At 44.8% G+C, this 20,557-nt stretch overlaps 1 pseudogene; it reads right to left on the bottom strand.

Annotated features, from left to right (window-relative positions):
• Positions 1 to 12,284: 12,284 nt before the first annotated feature.
• LOC114209211 (peptidyl-prolyl cis-trans isomerase FKBP3 pseudogene) lies at positions 12,285 to 12,969 on the bottom strand (annotated as a pseudogene).
• Positions 12,970 to 20,557: the final 7,588 nt, after the last annotated feature.

Raw genomic sequence — 20,557 nt, 5'->3', positions numbered from 1 at the left:
ACCCAAAAATATACTTACAATGAAAGAAAATCCAAGGCATTTGTCCCATTTCTTTAGTTTCCTTTTAATCTACAACTGTTCCTGAGTCTGTCTTTGTATTTCATGACATTGACCTTTTTTAGGAGTTCAGGACAGTGAGTTTGTAGACTGTCCCCAGTTTGAGTTTGGCTGATGTTTCCTGGTGATGAAATTCAGGATTTCACTTTAGGAGGCACCTGTTGATTAGGCCACATGGGCCGAGAATTCTATTTCTTTTTTTTAAGATTTATTTATTTGAGAGAGAGAGAGAGAGAGAGAGAGAGAGAATGATGGGGGGAGGGGCAGAGGGAGAGGGAGAGAGAGAATCTCAAGCCGACTCCATGCCAAGCACGGAGCCCCATACGGGGATCATTCCCACCACCCTGAGATCATGACCTGAGCCAAAATCAAGAGTCGGCTGCTTATCCCACTGAGTCACCCACATGCCCTGAGAATTTGATTTCTAACAGGAACATTTCTGACTCACTGGCCCCTTCTGTCTGTTACTTTGTTACCACACTCAGAATTTGCCATATTCATGGTTTTGTACCACCACACTGACTCCCGCTGCCCTTTCTGTAGCAAGCTGTTAATCATCATCAGAGGACTGACGGAAGGAACTGATCTAGTAAACTCGATCTATTTCTACTCATTTAATCTGGGGGGAAACTTCCTGCAAATATGGTTGGTCCTCCCATGCACTATTCCTGGTACCCACAGCCCTGTTCACAGTTCAGAAGATGACCCAAGATTAGTTTGCTTGATAAACCTCGGGCTTCCAGTGATTGCTTCTGGATAGATTCAAAATGGCATTTTAGTGCCTACTTTTCACTTTTAGGTAGTGAAGAGCTGCAGTCGATTGGCTGATTTTTATTTTTAAAGAACACAGTCTTCTGACCAGGTGCTGTTTGTCCTAGATCTGGCAAAAATAGACTTTATGAGTGTGTACTCAGAAGTCAGCTGCAGTTTACTAGGCTAAGCCTTGCTCCTCTTCAGAGGCAATATTCCTAATACCTTGCTTGCACTTGGTTTTCCCAGGGGAGGAAGGGGCTCCAGTGTGATCCACTGTACTTTCTTCTGAAATTCACAGTGAAAGGAGCAGATACCCCAAGCATATGCGGCCTTCTGTGTGGGTGTGAGATGTGGTCTAGCACCCTCTTTGCAGAGTAACCCTCTCGCCCTTCACCAGGATCTCCCTAAGAGTAGGCAGGTGACTCTGGGGTGTGAGGTGCTGATGGCCTCTTTTGCGGGTTGCCCCAGCACCCAGGAGAGTGTCTCCCACTCAGTGTATCTTCAACAACAGACACACTACCACAGAGCGGTGTCCGCGACGGAAGTGAAACCAGAAGTAGCCAGAGCACATGGCTGAGAGGGTGGTTACAAGAAGGGACTCTGGCTTTTGTGGTTGAGATTGGACTCATGATGAATGACTGTCTACAGCACTCCTCCAGGAAGCTGACATATGGGGAGTTTCATTTTATTTTTTATGGCAGCCAAAAGTATCATTTCATACTAGCCATGTTTGACACTGCAGGTACTAAATAGTGGGGTTTCTTTTTTTTAAAGATTTTTAATTATTTATTTGACAGAGAGAGATATAGCAAGAGAAGAAACACAAGCAGGGGGAGTGGGAGAGGGAGAAGCAGGCTCCCCACTGAGCAGGGAGCCCAATGTGGGACTCGATCCCAGGACCCTGGGATCATGACCTGAGCCGAAGGCAGACGCTCAACCAACTGGGCCACCCAGGCGTCCCTAAATAGTGGGTTTTGACACATGGTTTTGAAAGGGGCTACGTCTCCAGGTTCTTAAATAATGGCAGAGTTTTAAGAATGATAAATCACCTACAAGCATATTTACATGCCAGAAAGAAAAATAGAGAACAGTATTAATATTACTATCCTTATGATTATAAATATGACCCTCATTTAACGATGTCCTTGCTCACACAGTGCAGGTTCTCAGGGGAGTGGTTGGAATGCTGTATGCTCCTCTCAGCTTGAGGCTGCAATCTGCACCATTGCTAGCCCATGAGAGCTCACTTCTTGAGAGCATTTTTTTTGCATTAAAAAAAATAAATATATATAATTTACATACCATAAAGCTCACCACTTAGAAGTGTACAATTCAGTGGCCTTTAGTGTGTATACAAGGTTGTGCAACTATCATCACTAACTGCAGAACACTTTTATCACCCCCAAAAGAATCCCCATACTCATTAGCAGTCACTTACCATTTCCCCATACCCCCAGCTCCTGGCAACCACTAATCTACTTTCTGTCTCTATGGATTTGCCTATTATGGGCCTTTCATGGAAACAGAACATAGAATAAGTGGCCTCATGTGTCTGGCTTCCTTCACCAGCATAATATTTTCAAGGTTCATCGGCATCATAACATGTATTAGTATTTCATCCCTTTCAGTTACCAGATAATACCCTATTGTATGGACATACTATTTTGCTTATCCATTCATCAGCTGATGGACATCTGGGTGACTTCCCACTTTTGACCATTAAGAATAGTGTTGCTATGAAGTTTGGTGCAGAAGTTTTATTGGGGACAGGTTTTCATTTCTCTTCACTTTCCCTTCTCTTCACTTTTAGAAGTGAAATTCTTGGGTCATAGGGTAACTCTACATTTAATTTGCTAAGGGATTGTGAAATTGTTTTTCACAGTAGCTGCACTGTTCCTGCCAGCAAAGTATGAGAGTTCTTACCTTTCCACATCCTTGCCAAATCTTGTTATTGTCTGTTTTTGTGTGTGTGTGCTTCTAGCCCTCCTAGTGGGTGTCTTATTGTGGTTGTGAGCATTTTTAACACAATGTTCTCACACACGTTAGAACTGCAGTTTGCATACAGGAGTGCCCCAGCCCATAGTCTATTGGAGAACCTTAGCCATTCTGTCATTTAACCAAGATTTACTAGCATCTACTACGTGCCCAGTGCTTCTCAGACACAGGGAAAACAAGGCCCATCTGCCCGGCCCTCATGGAATTTATATTCAGTAAAGACACTATAGAAATAGGTGAAATAAGGAATTAAATGGCTGTACGTTGGAACGAGCCTCTGAAGGACATGAACAAAGACTGAGGAAAGGGATAATGATGTGTACGTGCATGGTGTATTAGTCAGGGCTCTCCAGAGAGACAAATGTTTATATAGAGAGACAGAGATTTATTTTAAGGAATTGGCTCACAACTGTGAAGGCTTGGTGAGTCCAACATCTGATGGGGGAGGCCAGCCGGCTGGACACTCAAGTAAGAACTACAGTTTGAGTTCCAAGGCAGTCGGCTGTAGAACCAGAAAGAGCTGATGTTGCAGGCGAAGTCCGAAGGCTGTCTGCCGGCAGAATGCCCTCTTGCCCAGGAGAGGTCAGCCTTTTGTTCTATTCATGCCTTTAATTGATTGGATGAGGCCCACCCACATTAGCGAGGGCAATGTGCTTTACTCAAAGCCTATTGATATAAATGTAAATCTCATTCAAAAACACCTTCAGAAGAACATTGGGAATAGTGTTTGACTACATCTGCGGACCATGGCCCAGCCATTACCCGTCACAGGAGGTATCCACAGTAAACAGGTGATTGGGAAGGCTCTCTGGGAAGGTGATATTTAAACTGAGGTCTAAAGGATGAGAAAAAAATCAGGTATGCAATGAGGAGAATATTCCAGGCAGACGATACTGGCCTCAGTGTCACCTTCTCTAAAGTTCAATCATTCTTTCTTCTATCACCTGCCATCAAAGTCAGTAAATAACAAAAAAGGAATAATGGCTGGAACCAACGTTGTGGCATCAAGTGCCAAAGCTATTTTTCTATTCCAAAGTTAATCCACTAGGCTCCAAAATAGAGAATTTTGTTCACTTCCCGAGCTGGACACCAAGGCAGGTTTCTAAGGAAAGCAGTATAAAAAAGACAAATCTCAAAAGTTCCAGAGAAGACGATTGAGACCTCGAGGAGTAGTCACTTCTTTGGAAGTCTACAATGACAAATTATACTAGATAGGGAGGGATCCCACCCCCTTTTTTTTTTTTTTTTTTTTTGGAGAGAGAGAGAGAGGGGCAGGGACGGGCAGAGGGAGAGGGAGAAGGAAAATCTCAAGCAGCCTCCACGCCCAGCACAGACTCCTATGCAGGGCTCAATCTCACGACCCTGAGACCATAACCTGAACCAAAATCAAGAGTCAGACATTTAACTGACTGAGCCACCCAGGTGCCACCCCAACCTATTTTGAAAAGGCAGAGCCTATTCTCATAGCGAGGAGTCCCCAGATCCAGACCCATTCTTGCTGAAAGGACCCTAGCCTTTGGTGCTACCTTCCACAACTCCCAGAGCCTCTGGCCATGGATTTGCCTTATTGAGGTTTCAGAGTACAAGGCCACACAAAACAAAACAAAAACCCTACCGAACACATTTCTCTTATGCCATGCAATTTGGATTTGAATGTGGACAGTTCTTTCCATCGTGTGGTAGAGACCAGGGTGCAGGGCTTGTGGGCTTTTTCTCCTCAGCTGACTCCCTAGGCTTCAGGCAGGATGTGATGGCCTCTCCAGGACTGACTTTGTATTTTGTAGTCTTCGGGTTTCCTTCTCTCTTGCGGGGAGGGCTGACTGGCCGCTTCCATGCCAACCAATGTGGGCTCATTGTTTGCCTTCTGGTATACTTATGTAGCAAGAATGTGTGTCTTTTTCCTTTGGCTTCCTGCTCTAAGGTCTCTTATTCTCTTTCTCTTCCTGTCAAGGAAGACACAAACCTCCGCTCTGCAAGGAAGTATAAAATGCTCCGCATTGTTTTTCCCTAGTCAGAGTGGGCTCCTTTTGTGCTTTCCTCTATGGAAGGAGTTAAGGCTCCCTTCTCTCCCTTTCCTTGGGCTACGAGTTGACTATTTGATTCTAGTAACTCAACTTTTACATGCAAATGTATTCACCAGCCAGTTTGGAACAGCTTCAGAAACTGGCCCTAAAGCCAGAGAAGCGTGTACGGTTTGAAAAAACTTGTATGAATAATTTAAAGTCTGGCAAAAATTTTAGGTATGTAAATGGATCATAGGGAATAAATTCTCTGGTTGAATGTTAACTCCTATGGATAAGAGAAAGCCAAAGAGGAGGTCATAGGACCTCTTTTACCTTTCCTGAAGTAATAATAATAGTAAGAGCCAACTTACTATGTGCCAGACATTGTTCTCACACTCTGTGAAGGCTGACCCACCCAATCTTCACACAGCCTCAGGAGACAGACTATCAGCGCCCCCTTCCCGTGAGAACACGGAGCCAGAAAGAGCTTGACATCTCCCCCACTCCCCACAAGGAAGTGGTGGAAAGTCTCTCAGAGTCCACTACACAGATATTAAATGTAAGTGTCAAAATACTAACCAGTCTGCCCTCCCAAGTCAGGAAACACACTGGAGAGGGTCGCTGCCACCTTTGTGACGGTAGCCCTGGCTGAGGCCTTCCTTGGCCTGTTCCCGCTGGTGGCCAGGCCGCTCGGTCCCTTTTCTGCATCAGGATGCAGGCAGAGCCACTGAGGCACGTGGACCCAGCCCCTCTCATCTGCAGCAAGCAAATTTTCTTACTTCAAGTAGTGCCTAGAGTGGCGTGTCTCCACGTGTGATGGCAAAAGATCAGCTGGGATGTGGCGACGGGGCAGGGACTGACTCTGGGGGCAGCGGGGAGCTTCCAGGTGATGCTCCCAGGTGATGACCTGCTGCTGGCCCACGGGACTAAGAAGCAAGGGCCTAGAACGCCTGCCTCTTGATTACACTTGCTAACTGCGGGTTTCCGCTGGAACTTTTCTACTAAGTTAGTCCTTCCGTATTTGAACACACATTCGTTATCTCTGTTTTTATTCACTGGGGTCGACATTTTCCATTTGGGAGAATGCTCTGGGCTCAGTTGTGCCCCCCTGCCCCACCATATGTTGAAGCTCTAACCCTCAGGATGTGATGTATTTGGAGAAAGGGCCTTTAAAGAGGTGATTAAGTTACAAGGAGACCTTAAGGGTGTGTCCTAATCCAATTTAACTGGTGCCCTTTTGAATGTGAGGAAATTTGGACGCACAAAGAGACAGCCAGGCACGTACCTCACAAAAGAAAGACCACCTGAGGACAGGCTGACTTGAAGGTGAGAGGCCTCAGGAGAAACAAGCCCGCCCACACTTGGGTCTTGGACTTCCAACTTCCAGAACTGTGAGAAAATAAATTTCTGTAGCTTTGGCCTGCCAGTCTGTGGTATTTTGCTGTGACAGCCCAAGCAGACTGGTACGGAGGGTTCCTATTATCGGAAACCACCCACCACTGGGTGAGTTTGCTGGGCATCAGGCAAGCTGAAAAGACAGGTGATTGTTTTTCCTGGCCCTCAGCAGCCTCAGAAGGGGCGTGAGGCCCGTGGTGGGCTCTTTCAAGGGCTTCCATTTTGGAGTGAGGTGTGAGCGCAAGCGAGGACAGCTCAGAATCAGTGGCCCCTTTTGTCCAAGGGCCCCATGGCCGCGGTGGCAGTGCAGGAGGCCAGTGTCCAGCAATGACGAGGCCACTGCTAGGGTCCGGGGCAGTGTTGTCCGTGCGGGGGCAGCAGCAACAGCGCCCCCACTAGGCTGTCTTGAGGCATGACCCCGCAGGGCTCGGGCCTGGTTCCCTTCGTTCTTTGCCTTCTTCCAAACCTGGGCCTTCAGCCTCCCCAACCGTTTCCCCAGCTCCCCAGCAGCTTTCTAGCAGATTCCCCTTCTGCTTAAGCTTGTAAAGCTGGTTTTTATTATTTGCAATCAACACGTTTGACTAGTATAGTCACGAAGATTTTGAATAATTGACCTTGCTTTGTGGCTTGAACATTCTTCATCTGGAGGGTTTTGTTTTGTTTTGTTTTGCTTTTTTTTCACTCATCTATGTTTCATTGCCTTCCCATCAGCAGCAGACTGATGAGGTTTGCTCCGTTTCCCATGCTATTATATCCAAGAAGAGCCTGGAACCGTGGACTGCTTTGGCCCTCACAGGCTGCCTGAGAGCAATCACGTCCTTTGTTCCAGCCAGGATATGGGGAGGTGTGCTTCAATGCCAAGTGTACATCCTAATCTTCAGCGCCAAACCAGATGTCTCATGCTATCCCTTATAGCAGTGGGTTTGTGCTGAAAATGAAGAGAAAAACAGCAGTTTATGTAAGTATCTTCATAGTATCTTTGAGCATGGCAGAGGTTTGGAGTCAACAGAAGACTACCTGTGTGATTCTGGCAATTATAATTACACCAATCCCCAGATCTCTTTAATTCCCACCCAGTACTTCAATGTCCCAAGTGACCGGTTTTCAAATCTTTTACTACAAAACTGTATGTATTAATTAACAAATTTATTTTTAAAATTAATCAAGGCATCACTGTGGGGCCTTGGGAAAAATCTCTTAGTCCACCCAACCCTCAGTTTTATTATGAGGAGAGAGCAATAGGACCAACCAAAGAAGAGAGCAGGGTCCCATCCGTCACTGAGGGTCCGAACATGTTGAGTGTGTTTGGAGGCCTGGTGGGACAGGCCCATTCCAGGTTTGATTTGCAAGGGGGCTCAGTGAGCCTCCTCAGATAGAACGGCCCTGAGAACCAGGCAGGGTAAGCCTGCACCCAGTCACAAAGACTCTGTCCCAGGGAATGAGACAAAATTCCCATTACAGTGCTGTGTTGTCCCCTGACTTTGCCTCCTATGTCTGGGTCTGATGGAATGATAGGGATGAAGGCAGGACTGGAGGGGAAATGGACATTAAGTTCCAACAGGAGGCAATTTCACTGAAAAACTTGAAGATATTGGGGTATGAACAGTGTCATCTGGTATCCCTCTAATAGAGGATGGAGACAGACATGTTCTCTGAATCTTTGCCAAAGCCCACCACACTGCTCAGCACCTCCAAGCCTCCAGTGCCTGGTAGCTGTTTCTGAAGGGAAGTGGGAAGTGACAGAAGAGTCCACGGGGACAGCTGGCCCTGAGGATGTGACAGTGACCAGCAAAGGGAGCAGGGCGCAGGTAAAGAGACTGGAAATGGCAGCTAATGAGACTTGAATCTCTGTGAGACACACCCTGGGGAATCAGGAAATACCTTGGGGGCCCTTTACTCAGGACTGTGGCCCTGCATTAATAGGTGGGAACAGGGCTCAGTGAAACTTGTATCACATAAGGATTAGGAACAATATAGGGAAAGCTTTGAGCTGGTGCTCAAATTATGGCAGCCACTAGTCTGCACAATATCCACAGAGATCGTGGCTAACCATTAACTTTACTTGTTTGGTGAGGTGAGGGACGTTTTATCTTACGAGGCCCAAGTGTTATAGTTTCCATTTGCCTTTTGGAAATATGAAAAATTTCTCCAGGACTCTTGTTTCTATCTTGATGGGGTCCTGGGGAGGAAGTCTTCCGGTCAGAGACCGTGAAGGATGTGAACAGAGGAAAGCTGTGAATGGGATACGGCATTGACCTCCATGTTTTTTGCTGCAGGCCAATCAGTGATTCCTGAAGAATGCCAGACCCAAGTGTGATGGCTTGCTGGCCCGGCCACATGGACTTTGCTAGTGGTTTTTCATTTGCTTGGTGATGGAACCAGAGATTCTGTAAGGCCTTAGGAGACCTTGGAATAAATAAAAAGGTCCAGGAACTTCTGGGTTAGGGACATAAAACCAAGAAAAGAAAATAAGATTGAATGTTGGGAAAATATCTGAGCCACCCAGGTGCCCCTGCCTTACTGCTTAGATAAACCCCTCTGTACACACTTACTCGAGCCTTCAGTCCTCAAACTTAGCCAAATCTGCGGTTCATGATGTTCTTAAGGATTCTATAAGAGAAGCTTACATGCCCTGTGCATTGTTAATGAATAAATCTAAGGGATTTGACAGCTATATTGGGAGTAAGGAGGGTTGGAAAGGAAAAGGAGGTAGGAAAGAACCGAGCTGGAAGGGACAGCTTCAATGTCTATTGGCAAGATGTAGTATTTCAATTAATCTCAGGGCTTGATGGAATTAGGCAGAGATCATTTATTCTTACTCCCACCCAATACTCTTTCTTGTCTTGTTCCTCAATATGTAATTCAATTAAAAAAAAAAAAAAGGAAGGGGTGCCTGGGTGGCTCAGTCAGTTAAGCATCTGCCTTCGGCTCAGGTCATGATCCCAGGGTCCTGGGCTCAAGCCCCACATCGGGCTCCCTGCTCAGCGGAGAGCCTGCTTCTCCCTCTGCCACTCCCCCTGTTTGTGTTCCCTCTCTCGCTTTCTCTCTCTCAAATAAATAAATAAAATCTTTTTTTAAAAAGTGAAGATTTTCATCCATCTTCCTCAGCAAACGGGATGCTTACCCCCCTACTTTACTGAAAAGTCAAAGAAGACTTTTAAGGGGAATTGGAGGCAACCAAGATGGCAACCTAGAAGGCTTCTGAGCGTCCTCTCCTGTGCATACACTGAATGTTCAGTTACTCACAGAGTGTCCCTCTGAGAGAGATCTAGACACTAGCCGAGTGACTTGTACACATCAGAAGAATGAGAAAATACCCACATCAAAATGGGTACGAAAGGCTGAGACACACCCTTACCATAAACACTACTCCCAACACACATCATACAACTGGGAGGGAAGTCATAACTTTCTGCTTTTCGGGGAAGAGTGAGGGGTTTGGATTCCACATCTAGTGCCCCAACTGTGAAGACTCTCAGTATAGGAACTGGATCTTGAAATACTTGACTTTGAAATCCAGTGCGTTTGTGTCTGAGACCCGCAAAATTATGGCAGACAAAGAGGCAGATCTTAAGGGCCCTGGGAACACTTGCCACAGCTATATACCCCAGGGCTCAATGCAGAGAAAGCAGGCAAAATGGCCATCTCTGTCTTTTCCTGAAAGAGAGGTTTATCTGCATACTTTCAAAGCTGCTGCCAGGCTTCTAATTTATCAGAACCCCCCCCCCCCCAGAAAAAGTTGAACTCAGAGAAACAGAGTAGGAAATTGGTTGCCAGGGGCTGGGGGTGAGATAGAAACAGGGAGAGGTTGGTAAAGGGATGCTAAAAATAGAGACAGAGACAGACAGAGATATGAAAATAACAATTTACATTTTAATCCAGAATTATTGGACATTCTCCCCCCACCCACCCGCATCCCCATGCCTCCATACAGTTTTATATTTGGGAAAGTGGACATCCCACTCTTGGATTGCCAAGTTTATTTAACTCCATAATTGTTTTTCTCATTTTGTCAAAATACCTGGCAATAAGAGTAATAATAATAGTTGGTTTGAGTTTATGATGTGACATTATACTATAAATTATAAATACTTTATATACATTATTTAACTTAATGATCATAACAATTTCATAAAGTAGACATTATTATACCCATTTTTCAGATGAGGCAACTGAGCCTCTCTATCAGATAGGATACTTTCAGCTTAAAGTTCAAAGTGGCTTTGTTGCGGAAAATAAAAATCAGACTGATGAGAAAGCAAGCGACACTTGGTGAACTCGGGTTTATTTTATACCAAAGGACCCAGAAGAGGTTGCCCTCGAGAAATTCTGGCCCTGGGCGGTGCGGTTATAGTGCTTTTATAGGGGAGTGCAGGGGTTCAGGTTCCAAGAGCTATGCTGACTGCTAGTAGGTGGGTTTAAATTTGGCGGGGAGGTTGCTTTAGGTGGGAACAGCGGTTAGTGCGGGGAGCTTGTGGTGGGAAGCCTGTTTACAGAAGCAGAAAAGGCTGGTTATTTCTTGCTCCTAGTGGGGCTTCTGGTTATCCCTTGCTATTTCTAGCAACTTTCCATCTTCTGGGGCCTGCTGGCCTGGGCCTGCTCTGGGAAATTCTCCTCTTCAGCTTGAACAATATAGATTCAGTAACTCATGCTACTGAAAAAGACCAGAAGTTGGTGGGACCAAGCACAATTCAATCAGTGTTCTTGTTCCCTTTCTCTGAGATTCTCTTGGCTTTTTCTTCCTCCAGATGTCAGATTCATCCTCAACCTGGTATCATGATGGCTAGGAGAACTGTGTGTCTTACAGCCACCTAGGACAATATCCAGGATCTCTTCCTGTGGTCCTCTGTGAAGAGTGAGGAAACTTTCCCAGAATCCTTTGACCAACTTCCTCTCACATCTCATGAACCTGAGGTTTTTATCACCTGTCCATGTGTGAACCAGTACCTGTGACTATTTGAATGCCTTGTGTTGACTGGCTTGGGCCTGAGTTTCTAAACGAATCTCTGGCAAGGAGCATGGGGTTACTTTTAGACCAATTGGAGTCAGTTGTGTAAAACAGTTCAGCAATCTAAAAGACACTTTGCAAATAAAAGAAAAATATGAGTGAAAATGCACAGGCTCTAGTCCCGATTCTGCCTCATTGTCAGGGAGTCCGTTGACATTTCATATTCCTCAGGTGTAAAATGATGACTTCCGGGGCACTTGGGTGGCTTAGTGGGTTAAGCGTCTGCCCTCACTCAGGTCATGATCTCAGGGTCCTGGGATCGAGTCCCACATAGCTTGCTTGGTTTCACTGGTTCACAGTGGAGAGGAATTTTGCCTCAGAATGAATCATACCTTGGGTCTCACTTATGCCTGATTTGGATGCTGTTTAGAGCAGACTCTGAACTTGGAGTTGAGGCTGAAATGGGTTAAGACTGTGGGGGCTGTTAGGATGGGAGCAATGTATTTTGCATGTGAGAAAGACATACATTTGGGGGTCCAAATGGTAGAGAGTTTTGGACTGAATTGTGTTCTCCCCAGATTCATATGTTGAAACCCCCAACCCCCAATATGACTATATTTGGAGACAAGGCTTTTAAAGAGGTAAGTTAAGTGAGGTCATAATTGTGGAGCTCTCATGCAATATGACTGATATCTTTAGAAGTGAGAAGACATCAGCGGACACATGTGTGCGTGCAGAGAGAAAAGGCCACATGAGGACACAGCAAGAAGGGGACCATCTGCAAGCCAACGAGAAGCCTCAGGAGAAAGCAAATCTGCTGACTTCTTCTTTTTTTTTTTTTTGACACTGAATATGTTTTTATTGAGCCTTTTAGTTTACAACATGAGGTAAAAGGAAAGTCATTTCTCCTTAACCAATATTTTACACAGCTGTAGTAAAATATTTCAAACTTTAGGGAATTATAATGGAATAGATATATTAAAAGTTGGGGAGTGGGTAAATAATATCGGAGTTCTTGATTTTTCCAGTTGACTCTTCCCTTACGATAGTAACCAGCTCTAATTAGTTACATAAGTTTCTTCAAGGCCATGTTTTGTTGTTGCTGATGTCTTTATATCCGAAGCATTGCTATTTCAGTCAATATCCACTAACTCCACTTCAAAAATGAGTTTTGCAAAAATGAGTGGAATTTTGGCATCAGGCTGTCCTTTCTTTCCCATAAGCCCGTTCTGGTTCAATCTCTAGTCGAGCCTTTTCTCCTTTACTCATAGTTAAGAGTGCTTCATCCCATCCTCTGATAACTTTGCCTATTCCAACCTTAAAACTTAAAGGCTTGGCATTTTTCTTCTTCTTTGAACTCGTTTGAATATTAGTTTCAAACACAGTCCCATCCTGTAGTGTTCCTGTATATCAGCAGTGAACAACACCTCCCTTTTTGGGAGAGTTGGTTTTATCTCCTTCTTTAAGACCAGATTTTATATATTTTGGTGGACCCTCATCCAGAGTCTCTTCAGACTTGGTTTCTTTGGGTTTATCTTCATTAAACTTCACATTTTTCACCTGCTCAGACACTTTATTTATACTTTCAGTACCCTTGAAACGTTTACTTTCAAAAAGATGGTTGTTGGCTGTAACCAAACGGTCCTTGTTAGCTGTCTTGGCCACATTTTTAATGTTTCCTAATAACTTATGTTCTGCAAGAAACGAATCTGAACCGTAGTCCTGTAGAAACTTGATAATGTCCTTCTTGGGTAGCTGCTCCCTGCGCAGCTGCTTCACGGTCCAGGCCCGCTGTGGTACCGCCGCCGCCATCTTTCCCCGCTGCCCACAAATCTGCTGACTTCTTGATCTTGGAATTCTAGCTTCCAGTACTGTGAGAAAATAAATGTCTGTTGATTAAGCCCCCTGGTCTCTGTTGTGGCAGCCTAGCAAACCAATACAGATTTTGCTTCTTCACTCCAGTTCCATTCTTCATTGCCTTGTGGCACTGGAGCTGTAAATTTTGTAAACATTTTTCCTTTGCTGGTTGGCCTGATGTTAGCTTTGTCAGTAGATGGTACTATAGGGATATGAGAGGAAAAAGGAGCTTCTCTTCTTGGTTATGGTTCCCTTTCTCTTCCTCTTGCGCGTACAAGTAACTTCCCAGTAGCATGCATATGGGGCATCCCATGGCCATCACTGTCCAGTTTTGGCCCACAGTTTCCCATCTGCTAGTTTTAATCCACTGGCTGGAATCTCCTCTAAGGTAACTGGCCTAAGCAAACTTCTCCATCTCTAGTGGGATTTGGCATACCTTTTCTAACAACTTCTGAGCCCGTCCCCCTCCCTTTTTTTTTTTTAAAGATTTTATTTATTTGTTTTGAGAGAGAGAGAGAGAGAGAGAGAGAAACAGCATGAGAGGGGAGAGAGGGTCAGAGGGAGAAGCAGGATCCCCGCTGAGCCAGGAGCCCGATGTGGGACTCGATCCCAGGATTCCGGGATCATGACCTGAGCCGAAGGCAGTCACTTAACCAACTGAACCACCCAGGTGCCCTGCCCGTCCCCCCTTTTGAATTTGTTCCTTCCTTGGCTACTCTTGCTTAGCCCTCAAGTATTCTTTAGAGTTTTCTTTTATCCCCTTTTAGTACCCAATTTCCTACAGATAGTTATTAATTCCTTATATTAAATTTTGCCTATTTAAATTCTATCTCCAGAGACGACTGGGTGGCTCAGTCATTAAGCATCTGCCTTCAGCTCAGGTCTGATCCCAGGGTCCTGGTATCAAGCCCCTCATCAGGCTCCCTTTTCAGCAGGGAGCCTGCTTCTTCCTCTCCCTCTGCCCTTCCCCCTCCTTGCTCGCTCACTCTCACACACTCTCTTTCTCAAATAAATAAATACAATCTTAAAAAAAAAAAAATTCTATCTCCAGACTAGACCCTGAATGATCCACATACTAACAACTCACTATTAGGGCATCCTAGGGTGTGAACCTCATCCCCAAAGCAGCCTCTTCCTTCAAGACATCAAAATAGAGAAAGTGATAAAGGAGAGACAAAAAGTGGTCCCTTGACACTTCCATTTACATCCAATTGGTCAGAACCAAGTCCTAGGGCCACAATTAGGTGCAAGGGAAGTGGAGAAGTGCCATCTTTATTCTGGGTGCATGAGTGCCGGGCAAAAGTTCTATACTGTGGAAGAAGAGAAAACACTGGAGCCAAATAGTAGACCCTACATCAGTTAGAAGTGAAATCAAGCAATCAAGGATAACTGCCAGATTCTTAACTGAGCAAAAAATATAGATGGTAGTGTCATTTATTAGGATGGGTAAAGCTGGAAGTTGAGAAGGTTTTGGGGTAGGGGTGGGTGGAGAAAGAATCAAAGATCCTGTTCTGTCACATCAAAATTGATGTTCTCATTAGAAATTTAAGTTAAGCCATCAACCACGGAAAACTGGAACTCAGGAGAGTCATAAACATATAGCTGACATTCAAAGCTCTATGCCTGGATGAGATCACCTAGGGAAGGAGTATAAAAAGAGAAAAGAACAGAGGACACAGCCTGAGACTCCAACATTTAGAGGTCAGGTAGAGGAGGGGAGCCAGCAAAGGAAGCTAAAAGGGAGTAGCCATTGATATTTGATGATATTAAGGATTGTTACTTTTTTTTAGGGGTGACAAGAAAGTGTAGTTATTTTTTTTTAAATAAGAGTCCTTGTTTCGAGAAACAGAAATATTTACGAATGAAGTAATATATCTGGAACTTGTAAATGATTTGGGAGGGGGAAGTGGGTAGACGATAAATGAAACAAGATTGGTCATGAATTGAAGCTGAGATAAGAACATGAGAGTTGATTATATTATACTGTTTACTTTTGTACATATTTAAGACTTTCCATATTAAAGAAAAAAAAAAGGAGTAGCCAATCAAGTAGGATGACAACCAGAATCTTGTGGCATCATGAAACCTGGGGATGAATGTGTTTCATGGACATAGTGGTTAATGGCCAGTGCTTCTGAGGACAGAGAAGATGTGGACAAGAACTGACCACTGGAGTTGACAAAATAGCTGTCACTGGTGGTCTTGTTAAGAGTCTTTGGGCGGGTTGATGAGAACGAAAGCCTGGTTGGGAGGGGGAGTTGTGTAGAGAATGGAGGATGAGGGAGTAGAATGAAAAAGACAATTTCTTTGCTTTAAAGGCAAACAAAGAAATGGAGAACTAGCTAGAGGGGCATGGGGTCAAGGAATCTATTTGAATGGGTCATAATAAGGCATATTAATATGTTGATTGGAATGATCCAGCAAGGAAGAAATTTATGCTGTGGGAACAAGAGCTTGAGTAAGGAGAGATGGTTGGCTGGAGAGCACAGGAGAGCACCTGGCTTTGGAGAAGAGCAGGAATCTATTCCTTTGTATCAGTTGAGAAGGCAAAGAATCCGTGTGGGTCTCCACATAGGTTCTGAGTTTGTTAGTGGGAAGATGAGATAGTTCTCATCTAATTGTATTTTCTCGGTGAAGTCTGAAATGAGATCACAAGCTGAAAGTGCGGGAAGAAGTTTCTTGTAGGTTTGAGGAGGGCGGAGAAGTGGCCAAATAATCTCCTTGAGATGAGGGGACTTGATTTACCAGGGAAATGTGACCATTTAAAACCTGTCATTTAAATCTTTAAAGAAAAAAACAAGCAGCAGGATTGTTTGATTTTCTTCACCCCTTTTCTGGTGCTGGAGTGCAGCCATAGAGTGGGCAGATAGTTGGGTTTAATTAGGGTTGGGGTTTTGCCAGGTGAGTTCAATGGCGGGAGAGGTAGGGGGGCCAAGGGTGTTTGGAAGAGTGAGGCTGGAATGCTGGACCGTGGGCTCTAAGCCTGGGAAGTGTCTGATGTGTGTGTATGCACGTGTGTGAATGCATGCACGTGTGTTCTGGGGGTTAGAGGGCCGGCCGTGTGATTTTGAAGGGTAGCTTGAAGGAGTGAATCAGGAGGTGAGGAGGTGGCAGCCAAGAATGAACAGGATATTGAAATAGAGAATTTGGAGATGGCATGCTTAACAGTGAAGACAAAGTCAAGGCTATGCCAGTGGGGGCAGATGGCAGAGGTGGGCTGCAGAAAGAGACCACTGGAGTTAGAGGCTGAGAAACCAAGAGGCTAGAGTTCTGCTCCTTTCTTTTTCCACCAGGCATCATGCACGGGGCTCTCTATCCTATTGGTTGTTGGTAATTGTTGACCACATGTTGGGCATGAGGCCAGATACAGGTAAACAAGGAGCAGGAATTGCGTAGGTAAGATGGAGGGAGGAGAAGCAAGAGAGGTTAAGAGTAGTTTCTAAATGATCACCTATCCCCCTGGATCTGCCTAGAATGCTGTCACTTGTGGGAGTTTAAGAGACTCTAATGGAGTAATCTGAGGCCCATGGGAGGACATATTCGACTCAATTTAATCCAAGCAATGTTTATTGAGAACCTGTGTGTTTAGAATGGCAGGCTACATGCTGAGAATACCTAGAAAAGCTTATAATCGAGTTGGAGAGAGGACATAAACCATGCATAAAAATGCCAGGCAGCTCCTGCTAAGTGCCAAACAGCGAAAGTAAATTGCTTTGTCTATTCTTTTCAGGTAAGTGAATCCCTTAAGAGGTTTGTGTGGAACTGTAGAGTCTCAAGAAGACCTGCTTTAATACAATGCAGAACTGAGACTGAGGGGGCCACAAAACAGAAACTTGCCAATAGAGAGAGGTAGATGGTTTGTTTTGTAATTATCCCTTTCCCCCCAAGTGCTATGAATCTGTATTCCCCAAAAAGAACAGTTACTAACCGAATCTTTCTCCTTGTGTATAATCCTACTCATTTCTCATAAAATTATGTCCTGTGTTGCAATTTTCCAGCACCATCTCTATTAGAGTTTTCCAGAGAAACAACAAATAGGGTATGCACACACACGCACACCCATATACACTTACACAAATTTATTTTAAGGAATTGGCTCATGCAAATGTGGGGGCCAAGTTCAAAACCCATGGGACAGAAATTCTGGTAAGAATTAATGTTGTCTTGAGTCCAAATTTCATAGGGTAGCAGGCCAGAAACTCAGACAGGGTTTCTATATTGTAGTCTTGAGAATTTCTCCTATTTTGGGGAAACTCACTTAGTCTTTCCCTTAGGACTTCATCTGACTATATGGGGCCTACCTGCATGGACAGAGAACACCCTGCTTTACTGAAAGTCTGCTGATTTAAGTGTTAATCTCATCTAAAAAATACCTTCCTGCAACCTCTAGACTGGTGTTTGACCAAATAACTGACCACCATCACCTAGCCAAATTGACATTGACATAAAATTGACTATTATACCTGCCTAGAAGATAACACTAAAGGAGTTTAATTCATCTGTTTTTTCTGCCGAATGTTTATACTCTATATCGAATGTATAATTTTTGTGAAAGTGTCTCCTCTGAACTAGGATTCTTTCAGCTCCTTAATAGTAGGCTCTATTTTCAATTCATCTTCCCATCCTCTCCCAAAACCTAGCACAATACTGTGTATTACCAGGTCCTGTGCTGAGCACTGCACACGCATTAACTTGGTCATCCTGAAGAACAATCCCATTTAGCTGCTACACTATTATTATCATTTCCTGGGGAGCAAAGAGGCTCAGAGAGGGTAAGTCACGTGCACCCACACACACAGAGCAGGAAAGGGCGAGGCAGGGTGGAGCCGGTGCTGGCCAGCTGCTCCCGACAGAGTCCCTGCTGTTTCTCCCAAGATTCCTTCCACCATGAAGGCCCTCCTTCCACCTGGGGCAGCTGCTTCTGTCCCAGAGCCAGTTCCTGCCCCACAGCCTCTAAGAAGACTTTTTCTGCTGGGCTCTGCCAGAGAAGAAGAGCCTGCCAGAGCCAGTTAGGGCAGCAGCTCCAGCTGTGCCCTGGACCGAGAGGGAGTCGGATGGAAATCCAACCTCTGCTCCCTGGCAACTCTGTAGAGAGTCCTCGGTTGCGGGTAACTGATGGAGCTACGCCTTATTATAATTCTCATATTCAGAAGGGTTGTCACTCATACAGAGGCACCTGTAGTGTTAGCTGGGCCCTAGAACTAACCATTCCTTTCCCCAGGGCCCCACCAGCACAAGTACTGAGGAATGTTCGCTTTCTGCCTCTCTCTACTAGGCAGTGACCCTCCTGAGGGCAGGACCACGTCTTAGGTATCTTTGTGTACTTCCATCCAGCGTGGGGACTGATACAGCTCTGCTTAGTGTCTGCTGAACGAATGGATAAACAAACAACAAAGACTAGATGTATTTTTTGAGGTTGCCAAGATTATTTCATTTCTTTCTTCATCCACACACATATATTTATTGAGCATTTACTATGTGTCAGTCAAAGTATAGACAGTGGGGCTACAAACACATGTGAGATGTTCTAGTTCTGGCCCATTGGAGAAGCACATTTATTCTTTCCTGCTATTTCATACAGAGAGGAAAAACAACAGCCTTACAGCAAGATGGTTCCTTAATGTATCCTACTAGGTTTCCTGGGGTTTCATCCTTCCAGGCTCCTAATTACCTAACATGTTCAAAACAGAAGAGCCTTTTTATATATACCAGGGGAAGGGATTTATAAACACTGACATTCCCGGAGTGTGGAAAATTTGGATTTCAGAATGCCTTCTTCACTGCATGTTTCCCATCTGTTTGTTTTTCTACAGCATCTACTCCTCTCCAAACCCACGTCTCTCCACTCCACTGGGCAAAGCCCAGGCTGGACTGCCAGGCAGAGGTCCTTTCCTTCTGGGGGGATCTCTCCCTCCCTGTTGGAGCAGAGGGTAGTGCTAATTGGGCCCAGAGAAGTCATCAATAGGAGCCTCATGGCTCATCTGCAAAAAGCAAAGTGAATTGGTTTGTACAGTTCCTAAGTGTCTTGGTTCTTTGTCCTCCCTAATGACTCAGATGAAATAATGCAATTTTCTGGGCCCTGTGCAATTCTGAGGTCTCCAGCTATTAAATCAACTGCAAAGTACTCTTTATTTTTTTTGTTTTTTTAATTTAATTTAATTTAATTTTATTATGTTATGTTAGTCACCATACAATACATCATTAGTTTTTTGATGTAGTGATCCACGATTCATTGTTTTTATATAACACCCAGTGCTCCATGCAGTACGTGCCCTCCTTAATACCCATCACCGGCCTAACCCATCCCCCCACCCCCATCCCCTCTAGAACCCTCCGTTTGTTTCTCGGAGTCCAGAGTCTCTCATGGTTCATCTCCCCCTCCGGTCCCCCCCCGCCTTCCTTTTTCCCTTCCTTCTCCTAATGTCCTCCATTCTATTCCTTATGTTCCACAAATAAGTGAAACATATCATATGATAATTGACTTTCTCTGCTTGACCTATTTCACTTAGTACAATCTCCTCCAGTCCCATCCATGTTGTTGTAAAAGTTGGGTCTTCATCCTTTCTGATGGCTGAGTCATATTCCATTGTATATATGGACCACATCTTCTTTATCCATTCATCTGTTGAAGGGCATCTCAGCTCTTTGCACCGGTATAGCTATTCATTGCTGCTATGAACATTGGGGTGCATATGGCCCTTCTTTTCACTACATCTGTGTCTTTGTGCTAAATACCCAGGCGTGCAATTGCTGGATCATAGGGTAGCTCTATTTTTAATTTTTTGAGGAACCTCCACACTGTTTTCCAAAGTGGCTGTAACAACTTGCATTCCCACCAACAGTGTAAGAGGGTTCCCCTTTCTCCACAACCTCTCCAACATTTGTTGCAAAGTACTCTTTAGATACTTGAATATATGACGCATTTTGTGTTAATGTTTTCATGGGCCATCCACTTTGTTCATTCTACTGAGCATACCCAATTGAAGAGGAACACGCTGCCCCCCCTTTTCAGGGCTGTTGAGACAGAGAGAAGCCTGATAAATTAAGAAAGCTGTAATGCCAAATGAATGAGTGCCATGGAAAAGCTCAGTAATGCTAAGAGGAGCCCATCCTTTCTGTAGGTAGAAATCCTCTAATACCGATGGATGGTTTATAATGTCAAAGGGATCTCTGGTGTGTGTCCCAGGCATTTGCTAATGGTAAGAGGATGCATAATTACTTGGCATCTCTGAAATGTGGGCACCTCATTATTTAGGTGATGGCTCATCTGACAATATCTCAAAGGGTCATTACAATGACTACGTGGATATGTGTGGGGCGTGCCTGCATGGGCCAGGCACACGGAGGGTGCCCAGGAGCTGACTGTGGGGGCCTCTGAGTGTGGTGAGCACATGCCCCTCATGGAGCGAGGAGCTTGTCAGAGAAACCCATCCATCCGCTCACATGGGCAGGAGTGGTATAGTTGCCAGAGACCAACCAGGAACACAAAGCCCGCTCTGAGCACTTAAAACACGGAACGTTTAGGCTGTGCTGGAGGAGCTGAGACCAG

This window comes from Eumetopias jubatus, unplaced genomic scaffold (assembly GCF_037043125.1).
Source record: "Eumetopias jubatus isolate StellerSeaLion01/CBP00866 unplaced genomic scaffold, mEumJub1_p1.0 scaffold_3, whole genome shotgun sequence".
Taxonomy (NCBI): Eukaryota; Metazoa; Chordata; class Mammalia; order Carnivora; family Otariidae; genus Eumetopias; species Eumetopias jubatus.
The sequence above is the reverse complement of the archived record's forward strand: the minus strand, read 5'-3'. Positions and strand labels throughout refer to the sequence as shown.